At 41.2% G+C, this 15,663-nt stretch overlaps 1 protein-coding gene across 9 annotated transcripts in view; it reads right to left on the bottom strand.

Annotated features, from left to right (window-relative positions):
- Nucleotides 1-15,663, bottom strand: part of HTR2C (5-hydroxytryptamine receptor 2C) — a 242,885-nt gene that overhangs the window by 136,393 nt on the left and 90,829 nt on the right. Inside the window, exons 1-2 of one of the 9 annotated variants that reach the window (XM_026848399.1) lie at nucleotides 15,528-15,651; nucleotides 14,773-14,807 (exon numbers count right to left, since the gene is read on the bottom strand). The exons of 6 other annotated variants lie outside the window; for them this stretch is intronic. The gene's annotated coding sequence lies outside the window, so the exon portion shown is untranslated. Of the gene's footprint in view, nucleotides 1-1,354; nucleotides 1,440-14,772; nucleotides 14,808-15,527; nucleotides 15,652-15,663 lie in introns of those variants that run through there. 2 more of the 9 variants (XM_026848400.1, XM_026848403.1) reach the window with 2 other exon arrangements.

The following is a 15,663-nucleotide window of genomic DNA, read 5'->3' as shown; positions in this document are numbered from 1 at the left end:
ACATTGGACTTGCCTGACCCTTTATGCTGGCCCTGCATCTGTCTGACAGAGAAAAACAGTCCCATACCCATGATGCTGTTATCAAGTAAACATTACCGGATAAACAAATATAGGCAGAAAAAAAAAATCTTCCCCATATCTTAAAATGACAGACAAAAAGATTAATCTCTTTCATGGTTTGGAAGAAAAAGAGGGTTTGGTCCATACACACTAAAATCACAGCAGGATTTTCAAAGTATGTACCTTGAAAGAGAGAGTAATAATACATAGATACTGCTTATTACCAGCAGGCTCTGAGGACATAAAGGAAATAAAAAGCAATGACCTAAGGAAAGCAAAGAGATGTATTATCAGAGGTAACACGCAATGGCCTGATTGACAGAAAGGTCATTTCCAGTGCAAGCTTAGGTCTCTCTTCTGGACCAAAACAGAGATTACAGCAGGGTTCAAAAACCCATAGCAATGACTCATTGCTATGGCTGTGAAAAGGAAAGAGCTAGCTTTCCTCAAAAGCATGCTCAAAAGAGGACAAGCTACCATGATGACAAGCAACAAAGAAAAGTGATTACATTTTTAAAATGGCATTCAGCATCCAAAGCAGACACCTTCCTCCCTGCCCACCCTGTTCTGGTAAAATCAGCGGCGCCAGGCTGACCCAGCAGCAGCAAGAGAAGTAACAGGAACTTTATGAGACAGTCCCTGAATATGTGTGACCCCAAGTGGCTAAATGTCAGCCTGTTTTGCTTTCATTCTTTCCACATACATTCATTCTTTTTATTCATTTGGGCTTTTGAGTAGGATAACATCCTGATTCAAGGCTTCATGGCCCCATCTTTAAGTAAATTCTTAGTCACAGTCCAAGGAGAGCTGGATGATGCCCCTCCCTTTTCTTTAGAAGGCTCTGACTTTTGTACAAAACACCTTGATGAAATCCTGGCCCTCGTTCACATCTGCAATCACCTTGGAAGTATCTATAGGGATTTTCGTGGTGTTTGTTTGTGCCACCAACTTGATTTGCTACTTGCCTCATTCTGGTGATCTTGCTATTCAACACCACACACATGCAGCCAAGGTCCTTTCACTGATGAGCCAAAGACTCCCACCCTGGAGGCAACAACTGGCAGCACTTTTGGCCTGGGTTAACTCCAGGCAGACTCTGTAGACATTTCCACACCAACCCTGATGCTCCCTAAGGCCCAGGAGGCTGCTGTGCCATCATCTACCCAACCCTTGCACCTTCAGATCCCCCCCGTGTCACACGCAACCTGTGTTCAGCATGATACCACCAAAGTCCATTGTGGAAAGTTGGACTCTTGCCTTTCCTTGGTTTTGGATATTTTACATTGATCCTTACCTCAGAAACATCCCCTGACAGAAGCCTAGCCTTGCAGTTCTGGTGGTTCCAGCTCTCCCTGGCACAGCCCACAGGCAGGGCGAAGGCTCAGACACTGGCCCACATCACCCTGGGCATCGGCCCCAGCTGACAGGCATCGAGCCTGCCAGGAACACGGGAAATGCTGCTGAATCCAATTACTCCATCATCTCTACAAGACACATTGCTTCAAGGCTTGCACAAGGCAAAGCCATATCCTGAGCCAGTCCTCAAGCTATCTGGGGGAAAGGACAACTCTTGGTGAATTCTCTTCACTGGTTTAACAACAGAGCATTGAGTCCAAGTTTCAGCAGGCTTTCTTTCACAGGCTGCAGAGAGAGAGGTTCACAGGCTCCTTTTACCCCTGAAATCTGCCTGTCCCCGGCCTGAAACATCTCTGAGTGCAGGTGACTTACACAAGCCTAGCAAAGCTGTGCCCTTCAAAATCAGTTCAGGTTTTGTCAGGATGTCACCAGTGATCCTCCTTGCGGTCCAGGCTAATGTAAGGTTTGGAATAATCTAAGTTAATGTCTGAACTAAGATTTCTGTACGAAACCTTCCGGCAGAGCTGATTTTGCCCTGACTGTGCAGTGACCTTCTGTCCAGCATGTTGCTTCTGCTCATGCAGTATTCCCCAGCATCAAAATCTGCAAAGGGGTAAAATGCACCTGCAATCCTAGATCCTGTTTTCACATCTATCCCTCCCCTCTGACGTTGGTCTGTAGGAAGAAAGGCAACTCTACACCATCTCATCCCGAAACATTTTACAGCCAGTATCAGAAATATTCCCTGTGACATAGCAAACAACTGAACACCTGCAGACAAGTACAACACACGTTACCTGCCTGAAAGGGTTGGAGCTACAGCTACAAACCACAACTGGTAAAATAATAATTTAGATTACTGAAGGAAAAAACCTACAAAACCTTGAAGACAGTTCCGAAGTCTCTGACTTCCAAGCAGCAAAATTATGGCTTATGCTATTAAAATATAAAGCAAGCTCAATGTTACACACCAAGACAATAAATTTACGGGGCTCAACACAGGATTGAATGATAACAAAAAATAATTTTCCTGTCCTGAAGCCTGGCAGCTTTTCTGCCCTAGAGGGAAGCACTTTTGAACAGATTGGTTTTCATGAAAAGAAAGGACTAATGTTTACATATGGAAGGCTTGGTTGTTGGGGTTTATTTCTTAACTGACATAATACACTTTGGATGTAGCGTAAATTGGGCATTTCCATGAATGTTCACAACAGCATGCTTGGCATTGAAGTGTTTAGATGTGAGAGAGACCCACAACCACAAATACTAGAAACTACAAGTAGATAATTGTTGTCCCCATTGGTTTATGGACAGCATGCTGCCCAAAGACCATCTGACACTGTTCACAACTCTGTTTTGCTTTCTAGAAGTAAATTTTTTCTTCAGGTTGGGAAAAATAATTTCATTGTTTGTAATGTTATCTGTCTCAAGCTGTTCAGCATCCTCTAATAAATTAAAATATTAAGAGTCTGTAAAGGGAAATCACTGCCTGGATCTTACACCTTTGGCCAGTGTCAGCATTCGTAGGAGCCACCCAATGAAATCCCAGAAATATCTGCAGTAAAGTAAGGAAAGACTCACAGGGCATATACATCCTTTTCAAGGTAACTGCCACGAGGTACCAGGGTCTGCTCTTCCCCACTGAGATAGTTTCCACCACAAAATGTTTATCCCCTGAAGAGAAGGAACAGATACAATCAAATTCCAAGACAGAAGTCCTTGGGGATGCAGGGAGGGTATGATCATGGTCTGAGTTCATATTGCTAACAGTCTGTATCAGATGTGGAAGGCATGAAAAAAATCAAAGATAGTGTATATTGCCATCAAGGACGTTGAGCATCCAGCCAAGGAGCAATCTGTTTTCCTCCAGCTGCAGCTTCAGTACTCTTACAGAGGGCAAAGAGTAGCCAGAGTGTCTACTAGTGACCAATAAAACCAGCAGAAAACTTCTAGCCATCTGTCGCAGTTTAGGCCCAGCCAGCAACTAAGCACCACATGGCTGCTCGCTCACTCCTCCCCTCCCAGGTGGGATGGGAAGGAGAAAACATGATGAAATATGTCATGGGTCAAGACAAGGACAGGGAGGGATCACTCACCAATTATGGTGATGAGCAAAATACAGACTCAACTTGGAAAAAAACCCCAATCAATTCAATAGGAACACCACCACCACCAATACTAATTTATCACTCAGATCAGAGTAGGATAGTGAGAAATACAACCACATCTTAAAAACACCTTCCCTTTCACACCTCCCTCCTGGGCTTAACTTTACTCCCAATTTCTCTACCTCCTCTCCACCAGTGGCACAGGATGAAGGAGAATGGGCACTGGAGTTTGTTTGTCACACATTGTCTCCACCACTCTTTCCTCTTCAGGGGGAGGACTCCTCATACTCTTCTCCTGCTCCAGCGTGTGGTCCTGCCCATAGGAGACAGTCCTCCACAAACTACTCCAGTGTGAGTCCTTCCCACAGAACTGCAGCTCTTCACAAACTGCTCCAGGGTGGGACCCTTCTGCAGGGTGCAGCCCTCCAGCAATAGACTCCTCCAGCACGGGCTTCCCATGGAGTCCTGATGCTCTTTGGGTGCAGCCACCTGCTCCAGTGTGAGGTCCTCCTCGTGCTGCAGGTGGGCATCTGCTCCACTGGTGGACTCCATGGGCTGCGGGGGGACAGCTGCTCCCTCACCATGGGCTGCAGGGGAGTCTCTGCTCTGGGGCGCCTCCTCCTTCACTGACCTTGGTGTCTGCCTAGGTGTTTCTATCACATCTCTCTTCTCAGCTCCCCTCCCCAGCAGGTTCTTTCCCTTCTTAAGTATGCTACCACAGAGGTGAAGCCACTATTGCTAATTGGCTTGGCCTTGGCCAGAGGTGGGTACAACTTGGAGCCAGGGGAGCTTCTAGAAGCTTCTCACAGGAGCCACCCCGCTATAAAAACCCCAACACACACACAAAACCCAACACACCATCACAGCAGGAACAGTCTTGCAAAAACAGTAGCTGGGGAAAAAAATACAACATACGATGGAAATTGATCTGTTCCACTCCACTATCAGTGGCCAAATTAATAAATGTGGAAAGCTGTGTCCTCTCCTAAATTTCTAATTTATTTTTTTTTTTCTAGGCTACGATGATGAGCCAAAAATGTGACTTGCTTATGGAAGTCCCTCAGGTCCACCACTATGAGCTGATGTGCTTCAGTTTTTACATCAAGAAGTGTTGTTTATTTTACCTGTTCCTGCCTCCCACTTCTTCCCCCTGCCTTCTATTCACCATAGTAAGCCACAATTTTCATTTCCCTTTCTTAACCCTGTAGCAATGTTTCTGTAACTACCATAGAAATTACTGCAATCAAAACAATTCCTATTCTACCAGTTCCAGTAATAAAAGATCAGGCTACACATATCCTGAACGTGTTCATAGCACTGCTGTAAACCTTCCCTTCACACCTCCCACCTACCCAAGGCTAAAACACACATTTCTTGACAGAGATCATCATATCTCTTGTCTACCATCCTTCATTAGCTAATTTCAAAGCAGTTTACAAAAAAAAAAAAGGTCCACATCAGCAAGATAATGATGGCTCAGAGAAAGAAGGGACTTGTCTGTCACAAGGAGGTAAAATATCGGTAATTTCAAGAACACAGGTCTGCCTACCTTAGCAATTTTTTGCTTGCACGTCTGGCAAATCTGATTTTAATACACAAATGCCCTCTGTCTCTTCTGGAATTTTGCTTCCAACTACAGTCTTTAATATCATGAGATGATTGGTTGTAGTGGTAAGCTATATGGATAACAAGTTAGTGTAATAATTTCCAAATATTCCAAGCTGTTTGCATGAAGAGGAAATCAAGCCACAGCAGCTTTTCACACAGAGCTAAGCCATACCAGTTTAATACTTATGTACAGTCACAGGTATCTATGGTAACAGCAAATTATATCACATTGCCACAGTACTCACATTTGTTCCTTCCTTGACTTTTATACAATCTACTGGCTGGGACTGAAGAGACCCATGAGGGCATCCAGTCAATACCTCTCACAAATTACAATCTAAATGGAGTATCTCAGCACACAGCATGCTTTCCACAGCTGAGTATTGAGACAGGGAGCAGAAGTCCTGCCCTCACACCTTTTGAAGAGATTTCCAAAAGTTAACATGCCTGGTGGTCAGCAACTTCATTTTAGTTTTTTCACCATAGAGTTTTTATCTCCTCTACCCTGATTTTTCCTGTCTACTTAAGGCACTTCCCTCAGCTCTACCATTATCTGCTCATACACCCACACCTACCACCTCCAGAAAAGCCTCTGTCCCAGAGTCATCACAACTCCTCCTAACTCCCATCTCTTCCCTAATGCTTTTCTAACGTTGCTTCCCAAAATGAAACTGCTATTCCAGATGCACTCTTGCTATCGCAGAAAGCAGCATTTGGCTGCTCCTCTCTTTTAGGTCTGACACATTATTATAGTTGTAATTTCTGCTTCCTCACCATGCCACGCAGCCATGCGTATTTGTTAGTTGTTTATTACCCCTGCATCTCCCAGAGCTTTTCTAGCCTTCTCCCTCTCAGTTTTGATTAATTTATCTTGGATTACAAGCCCTAAATTCATTAGCTTCTCCTTTCACAGAATGAATCTCAAAGTAGTTTTTTGGCTGCATTTGGAATTTCGCTAGATACCTTTGAGTTTTTGCCTTGGCATTTAAAGAGGCATCCAATTTACTATAATCTGCCACTTTTGATCGAGCACTGTTTGTTCACTCTTTTAGATCATCAAGGGACATATCAGCATTGGGGGTAAAAAAAAAAAAAAAGAGACGCTGAGTTATTGGAATTCCCTTTAAATCATAAGTGAACAAGACATCATCTTTTTCATGAGGCTGAAGGTGCTGAAGCATTTCATTGGTACTGAAGCCAGAGGACACCACAGCTAGCATCAGCCATAGTGATGCTCACAGACTCCCTAGCAGATGTTCAGACATTCTCCCAGGGAATTCAGACATATGATTTTGCATTTAATTGTCTTGATCCAGAAGAGGAATAATAAAAACCAGAATTTATGGAACTGTAAACTCAGGATTGAAAATAATAACTCTGGATTGAATACATTTCAATTCCAGTTGTCAAAGCAAGGTCCTGCAAGTCACAAGAGGATAGCTTCTTCAATATTCAGGAGCAGAAATGTCATTAATTTTTTACATATTAATAATGTTCAGAACTTCTTAGAAATAGTTGATAAAGTCTCCAGGGCTTGCCATTTAACCAGTAATGACTTAGTGCAATGGGAAACACACACTGCATGAATGTGTTCAATATGCAGTAGTTATTATCTGCTGTGCACTTTGAAATGACACTCCAGAAGCTGTAAGAAACCATGGATTTTCAGAGATGACTTGAAAAAGTCCAAGATGCAAAATCTCCTGCAATTATAAACAATATATAAATTAAAACCAAAGCCAAGAAACCTTCCAAGATAATTGACAGAACAGAACACATCTTTCTGAAGATTAGAATGACAAGATAATAAATTATTTTAAGTGATAAATCCAGGCAGGAGCAAAACCACAAAAATCTTAATCTAGGATATTTCACAGTGACTCAAAAGTGTTCACAAAATGTTCATTGTTCATATGGTCAGAATGCTGATTAATAGATTATGAAACTGCATCAGAATGTTACCAGTCTGCAAGTTCAGATCCCCCAAACTATTTCAGAAACCATTAATGAAAACTAAATGTGAAAGAATTTTATGTTCTCACCTCAAATATGGTGAAAAGACTGAAAAAACCCACAACAGTATTGGTGACAATCCATGCCATTTAGAAAATACAGCAAGGCAATACTTCTGTCATTCGACCGGGTATCAGGTACAGCAGAGTGCATGGTTCACCTTTCATCTTTTACAAGGACAATCACCAAAAAGTCAGACTTTCCCAGTTTTTCTACAGAATATTTTGGATTTCAGTTCTACTAAATTATTCTGTTTCTCAGATAATCCCAAATGATAGCACTACATAGTGTTGATGTTTATTTTTCCTTATTACTGGCCATCTTAAAATCACTACACTTTCCTCAGTGTTATTTATGCAACCCACTATTTTCCCACCATTCTCAGCAGAATCACGATTACTCAAAAGCTCATTTAGCTAATAGGAGAAAATGTTATTTACTGACTCATTGTACCAAGCTTGGCAGTATGTAAACTAGACACGGTTTGCAGCCCCATGGCCTAAGCATACATGACACCAACAGTAAGTTACAGAAGCAAAATAGCATTTCAGTAAAAATAGATAACAAAATGCAACTGCCATGGTTTTGCTGAGTTTGAAGAGTCCAAGCTGTCAAGAGTCAGTAGGGTGTAAGGTGATAACTACCCAGAAAATCGAGCTTCTGCCTACCCAGTTCATTTGCTGCTCAGGTACTAGCCCTGCAGCACGTTGCGTAAGTTGAACATTAAGGGAGGGGAAAAGACGATACATGACAAAGAGCAGACAGGAGAATAGTGAAGAGAACAAGTTGTTCTTTCACTATAGATTTTTTTATTCAAGCTTTTCTTCCAAGGAAGTCAAAAAGTAACATTTATCTCTGTAAAGTTGCACTGCTGTTCTTTGAAGATATTCCTAAAACTCAGCAGTGGCCCAGAATTTGGAAAAACAACACCAAAAAAATCCCCACCAAGCGTTTGGAAATATGGCCCTACTCCTGCTGTGTATTCAACAATCTTCTCTCACACACACATTCAGCCTAACCCACTTGATCTCTTATCTTCAAAAATTTCATAAAATCCAGGATTAGATGCTTCTGTAACAAACCACAAGTGCCAGCCATTTCCAGAGATCACATCCTGATCCAGCTTTTCTGGAATATCACTTAGCATCTCCTTGTACAGCTCTTTCATATATTCATATATATAGATATAGATATAGATATAGATATATAGATATATAGATATATAGATATATCTTTTACCCTATTTGGTGCTTAGGATCATTCCACAGGGAGGCTTCTGTGGATAAATCACCCAGGGAGGTAACGTAAACCCAGTTTATATTTACCAGGCACCTCAGAAATTATTTAATGGATGTTCTCAGTTCTTACATGAAGCAGTTGCTCCAATTCCGATGTTGTTAGAAGCAAAAAGAATTTGTCAAACAGACGAATGTCTTGGGTCTGATGGATTGCAGATCTCATGGCTGCAGAGATCAGCCACTTTATCAACCAGATACAGCTACTCCGCAACAGTTCCTCCTAGCAATCTTTGAGAGCCTCACAAACAGCAATACGTAGGAACACAGTGCCTCACGTAGTTTCTTTGCTAGCTAGGCCCCTTTGTAATGATTATACCTGAAGCTCTTGAAGTTTTTTTAAGAGGAAGAAGTGAATCTCCATCCACATGTGCAGTAGTCTGACATCTTGTGCTACCTAGTAAGCTTGAAAGCTTCAAAGTGTAATATATTGCTTTCTCCATTCCCTCCATGTCACTGCAATATTTTTTCAGCATCTAGAATAAGACAACCTTCCTTACATCCTGAAGGAAAAACAAATGACACCGTTTCTACGTTCAGCTTTAGCTAAGAATTTGGATGCCTTAAATAAATGCACCCTTTCTGAAACTCACTGAAGTGCAGAGAGTAACAGGTGAAGCTGTACAGGAACACCCATGCAAAGCCTTTGTCTGCTTAGAAACCAAGTATCAGCCCAGTGCTGGTAAATTCATGGAAGCACCTTAGAAAGCTTCAAGAGTTTCAGTCCTAAGGTGCAAATCCAGGCAATTGTATGTAAAAGCTGGATATTCTGCATTTTAGGGTCAGCCAGCACAGTATATGGAAGACATTTTCCTGAAGCTTCTTACAGTCTGTCAATGTGTTATTTACTCCAACAACATGAACTCTGCGTTTAACACTAAACATTTCTACAATATACAGGCATTAAACATTAAATAGAACATAAGGGACAATCTGGAAAGTCTGTGGTCATCTAAATTAATATATGACATGGAAATACCATTTACTGAACTATTTGAAAACTTGGTTCAAAGCATACAGACACGTGGCAGTAAATTCCTACACAACTTTCTATTCAAAAGCATATTCCTCTCTATTATTTGTGGTAACACAAGATGTCTGCAGATAGACCATTCCCAGCCAAAACACTGATATAACATATTTATTGAGCCCAGAAACAAGTAATTCCCAATGACATGGAGTATTTAGTTCCATTTTGCTTTAACATCCCTTTGCATGTCACTGTTTCCAGATTCTGGAACAAGGGTCTGTAGTTGTCCCCCACTGACCAGCTCTTGCTTTGTTTCCTGTGGACTGACAGCCAGTGCCGTCTTAAAACTTTCTTCTGTGTTGTTTTGCTCTTCAGTTTTCTCATATTCATTATATTTCATAGTGATAGGCAGGACAGTTCTTCAAGAAATAAAGTTACTCAAGAAAATACCAAGAGAGTGCCCTTATTGGAATTTTCTTGGTGTTTCCCAGTTTCTCAGCTTATATGCTCCTTGTCTCTCTTTCAGACATACCGAGACCTTCAGAAAACCAGAGCAGGAAAGTCTCTATTTCTTCCTTGCATCTGCCTTTTTTAACACAAGTTTCTGCGTGAAGGTTGCTCTTTTCTCAAACACAGTTTTCACAAGAAGGTTTAACGGCTTCTTACAAGAACCTTTTACCACCTTCTCCTCCAGACCTGCAAAACTCAGTGACTCTCCTCATTCAGCTGCTAATGGTCACCCCACTGGAAGGAGCTCCTGTTACGGAGCTCTCCAGGATTGCCATTTCAGGGTCAAGCAGGTATTTTTCCAGAATGACTAACCTGTCCAAGGAGGCAGGGTAGGACTCTGGTGGCGGAAAATGAACATCAATTTCTCCCTATTTAAGGAAAACACAAACGAGAGCAGCAAAATTCCACTGTGGCAAGATGATCTAGTTCTCAGATGTCAAAAGTAATTAGGCAAATTGAAAGTCTTTTAGTCACTGCGAAGGACTAACCTGCAAATGGAAGGGTTTGGCTGAAGATAAGGGTACCTCAAAGTGAGTGGAGGGCTAAATATTCAGGAGACCATGTCTTCCCTTGAGGAATTGTCCAGTGATATGTAGGGAACACTGGATACATATTTACATACATATATACATACGGGCAGTAAAATATATCTCACATTTATTTTAAATATATGTACATACACATATAGAGATATATATAAATATCCACAAAAGTTACTGCTTGGATATTTCCAATCAATATCCATTTCAATATCATCCTTTATCTACAGTGGAGCCAAAACACAAAACATTTAAACCAAGTTGTGGTTAACCATTCAGCTGTTACATTCCCCCAGAGGCAGCAGTATATAACAGATTTTTGCTCTTACAGACTTAATAAATCATATTTTATATCGGTGCTACATTGCAAACCCTCATTGGATTTATTGATGTGTTCTTTTTTCCTTAAGTCAAGTTAAAACTTTCTTGTGCAGATAAATATAGCTTCAGAGCTAAAAGATGACCTGAAGCACATTCAATTTGAAGTTTCTTTCTGCGTACTGTGTTGTAGGTTATGCTACTGATGGCCAAAATTGAGAAGCTAAAAATCCATCCTCAGAGATAATTAAAAAAATTCAACTGTGAAATGAAACTATCAGCATGCCACCTTTTAACTAACAAGATTAGAGCTACAAAAGCCGTGAGCTTATACAGTTCTCACCAGTGTAAGTCCCTGTGGAACTGGAAGCTTTATAAAGGATTTCAATCCAAACCTGTAATATTTGAGCATGCCTGATATACATAGAAGCAAGTTATTTTATTTTATTGAGGCATCATACCAGGAGACACCACCAGACCATCCAACACAACAAAAACCAAAGACATGTGGGATAAAGGACTTTAAAAGCTATTTAAAAAGGGTTACAAGGTAAAAAGCAGTAACTCCTGTAACCTTATTTTGGACACTTCCTCTTGCTCTTAATGGGCCCAGTGATATGGTGAAACAAAATGCATGAAAACATGAGTTTTTCCACATCCCACATGGGCAAAGCACAGTTTACCCAGTGCCTATATACAAAATAATGAAAATAAATGCTAAAGCAGTGCTGAATCACTTTATTAATTAACCACTAGCACCCTAGCTGGGATTACCATCTTACTCATAAGTATCCACATCCTTTACTTGCACACAAGGGCTCATAATGTCCGTCTCAAAGCATTGAAAATTAAATTTCTGACTTCAATTTAAAAAAAAAAGTAAAATATAATCCCTCAATCCCATATATACATTAGAAAGAAGAGATTTCTGTTTCTAACAATCTTTAACTTGCAAAATACCTTTTCAGTGACACAGGTTCTGGAGCTCCTATAGAGTTGGAACCAACTAACAGTGCTTATTTTTACTTACTGTCATGGTAGGCGATGTGCCTTTGGTTTGTTTGGTACAGAAGAAAGCATGAATACTGATGGGCTTTTGCATGTGAATTTACTGCACTCGTAACACTGCCAGCTACATGGGATCCATTGTCCAAAAGTCATAATTTGAGACTATTTCAACACATGCAGTCCCAGCACTCACTCCTGTAGTGGACTGAGATAAACAGTCCCAGTGTAATCCCAATAGGCCGACATTTGCTCCCCGGGATCCCAGCTACACTGCTGTGGTCCTAGAAATCATCTCTGGTACTCTGATGTTTACTGAACAGATTTGAGAAACCCACTAATACAAATCCTTGAGGCAGAGAGTAATGGCACTAAACAACAAAGGTCAACAGCTAGAAATTATTATTGAAGGAAAGCATGATCACACAGAAAAATTTTATCATCTCATGGAAAATCCCTCTTACAAAGTGTTCCACAGTAGTAAGGAAAACTTCAAGATTTTTATGATGCTTAATTTGTTTAATTTTCTAGTTTTCTGTTTAGTGCTTAAATATACTAATTATGTTAATACTTTTAAATGAAAAATTCTGTTCCTTAAATAATCTCAAAGTCTGTAGCAAGTTCAATTTCTTACTCTTTAAAAAGCAGCTTTGTAAAAGGTGTTGCAGTTGTTTGCATCAGTTTGATATTGCTATTCGAGCACACACACGCTGACAGTTCATCTCTGCTTTAGCATCCTTAGATGCTTACAAAGCAGCAAAAGCAGCTGGACCAAGCACCAGAAATACTGACAGATTTCCAGTTTGGCCCCTGGTTTTGTGTACAACAGGAATAATAAGATTTATCCTCCTCAAAAAGAATGTACTTTAACAGCATAACTACATCACTTAGTGATCAACTGAATTAAATGAGGCACCGTTGCAAGAATCTGTATTAAAGACAAGAAGACACTCAAGCCTTTAAACTAACACCTTCCAAATGCTGGGCACTCCTCATTAATGTTGCCATGTGTATTCAGTGGGCTTTTACCAGATATAATCATGAGAGTGCTGCAACTCCCAGCCACTGGGGCAGCTGCACCACGCATACATCCTTTGCGATGGATACTGATGAGAAACACCACCAGCTGATAGCCAGCGTCTTATTTTACTTGTGCTAATTCTCCAGGCAAGTCAGCCAATGATTTCCTGATCCTTTCCTGCATTCACAATTTCCCCTGTGCCTGCAATATTTGAATTTTCTTCTTGGCAACCACAAGGCTATGTGACATTTGCACTTTTATCTTTGTTTCAGATGTATTTGAGCAGCATCACAGGAAAGTCAGAGGTACAGTGAAGCATAAGGAAAGGCAAGTGCCTCCCTGTCCGTCCCAAGGATGGATTGTCATGGAGATGGCACCTCCTGGGTGAGGAGCCTTGTCTAAGCACATTGCTGCTTGGTAATCGTGCCCTCATGACCTGCTCCAGCTGACTTACCATTGGGCAGGATGACATTTGAAGGGACTGGAACAAGTCTAGATGGTTGGAAAATGATCTTCCCATAAATAATTTTTGCTGGTGGCAACAACAGTTAAATTGTGCTCCTTTCTGTTTCTGAAGAAATGGGTCAGTTTGATCTCTTCCAAGTTAACTGAGCTATGAAACCACAGTTGAGGGGGCTGGCACTGCTGTTACTGCCCATTTCCTTGCAGTGGCGGCACGTCATCTGCACACTCTTCAGTGGTTCCTTAGATCCTGTGTCTTTTCCAAGTTTACACTCAGGACAAGAAGACAGAGGACAGAAGAAGAAATTCAGAGGGACTGAGTAGCTGAGGCAGAGGATACATCATAGCCAATTTTCTGGTTTGTTTGAAAGCTGATGCACAAGCGTGCCCCATGGCAGCCTCCACTGCCTTGCTCTAAATTCACCAGATCAGAAGGCGCCAGTGTTCATTTCCTTTTCTTTCCCATCTCCATCCAGACATGTTCTTCTCTCTTCCCTCCCTTCAGAGTCCAAAATGCTTGTGGTGACATCCAAAGTTGTCAAAAGGATACGCATAAACAGAGCCAACAGGAAACAACAGTCAGTGAAAAGATGCTCTTCCAGAGAGCAGTGCAGGCAGAAAGCTAATTTGGGTTTCCAAACTGTTTTCTGAAGGTGCCTGCCTTTCTTCACTACCACAGCTGAGTCGGTTCAGATGATTAGCTCCCTGACAAACATCACAAGTGTCTGAATGTCAGGGTGCCATCTCCCTCCCCTCCTAGCAGTCTCCAAAACAATTCTAATCTTTGACCATTCTTGTCTCTAAACAAGGGCTCTCCCTCTCCAAGCATCTTGCCCCAGACACAGTTGCACAGGACAGATACCACTCTGTATGAAGACACAGAACATTATGGCAGGAAGCCACAAGTGAAGCCAGGACGTCCCCCATGCACTGCCTCTCATTACAAATCCCCGTAAAGACTATGATTTTCCAAGCGAGCAATATCTCTTCTCCAAAAGAATTTGAAACATAATGATGCCTCTTACAACTCAGAAAAACAATTACCATGAGTAATTAAATAATTCATAATAAAAAAATGACACGTTGTGTCATGCACAAGGAAAGTGCTAGTGTTTAATACCACACCCTGCGATGAGGAATAAACAGTTCGCTCATTCTGTAACATCAGTCTTGGAATTCATAGCAGTTGATGAACATGCTGTTGGGCCGAGTGCATGGTAACTGGTTACCGACACAGGTAAAGCAAGAAAGCAAAGTCACTGAGAGGTCTGCCACCCCAGGCAAGCATCAGCCAGCAAAAATAACACATGCATGAGTAGGGGTAACAGGCTGCCCTGGATATTAAAAGTTTAGTTTTGCTGAATGGGAAAAAGAAAAAAAAAAAAAAAAAAAAAGGAAAAAAAAAAAAGGTATCCTCAGTAATTTAGATGCACATGAACTTTAATTCTAGGTTGCTAAGTCAGAGCTATTAAAAAACAGGGTCTCTTGTAGCAATTTAGTTACTTACACTGTTCTAATTTCAGCCCAAGTTGGCAAGGAGAACTGGGGGAAAAAAGCAAACAAAATATCTATGCATCCATGTGATCTTATTTTTTTCTAAATAAAAATTAGTTCCCACACATCAAGTCAGATTCTGAAGTGTCACACTCATTTTTGGCTCCTAGCAACTGTTACATAGATCTGGTCCAGACACAGAGCAGTATTTTTGTAAGCATTTCCATAAAAATACTCTTTTGTCTGTTCCAGTTCAGAATTGTATCAATATGAAGAAGTATAAGATTTCTCAGAAACATCCACCTATTAAAATGTGAAATTTTCTTGAAAACATCCCTGAGATGGCAGATTTTCTACAGCTTCCTTCGGCTCTAATAATTGAGTAATAAAAAGAGATATTCACCCTGCTCCCTTCAGGTACCCAGGAGATTACATCTCTCCAAAAGTGACTGAACACCCAGGTTCTCACATCCCTTTGCAGGCTCTTTCCTATACAATCAGCTCAGTAGAACACACTGTTTGTTCTCCACCTTTTACATTCATCATATATAATATTCTGAAATCATACTTCTAATCAGGCATCCATTTCCCCTTCTGCCCCAGCCCACACCCTCAAACAATCAAAAATAGAAAGATTGGAGGAGGAAGAAATGAAGTCAAAAGCAAACCTTCTCAGGCACAAATTTTGGCTCTAGTTCTTACCATCCTCAAAGGCCACAGCCACCATAGGGTGATGTGACAACTCTGGGGCTTCTCCCCTGTATGTACCTGTCGGCGCTCAGAAGCAAGCATCAGGAACTTCTGGCGAGCAGGTGAAAGAAGAGGCCAGAAATAAAGTAAACCATGGTTTCAAGGGAGAAGCATAAGCTCACTCTCAGGCATAAGATGATGAAATGATGTGCCC

The sequence above is a fragment of the Athene cunicularia genome (genome assembly GCF_003259725.1).
Source record: "Athene cunicularia isolate RWA chromosome 4 unlocalized genomic scaffold, athCun1 chr4_part3, whole genome shotgun sequence".
NCBI classification, from domain to species: Eukaryota; Metazoa; Chordata; class Aves; order Strigiformes; family Strigidae; genus Athene; species Athene cunicularia.
This window is presented reverse-complemented; position numbering and strand designations above follow the sequence as displayed.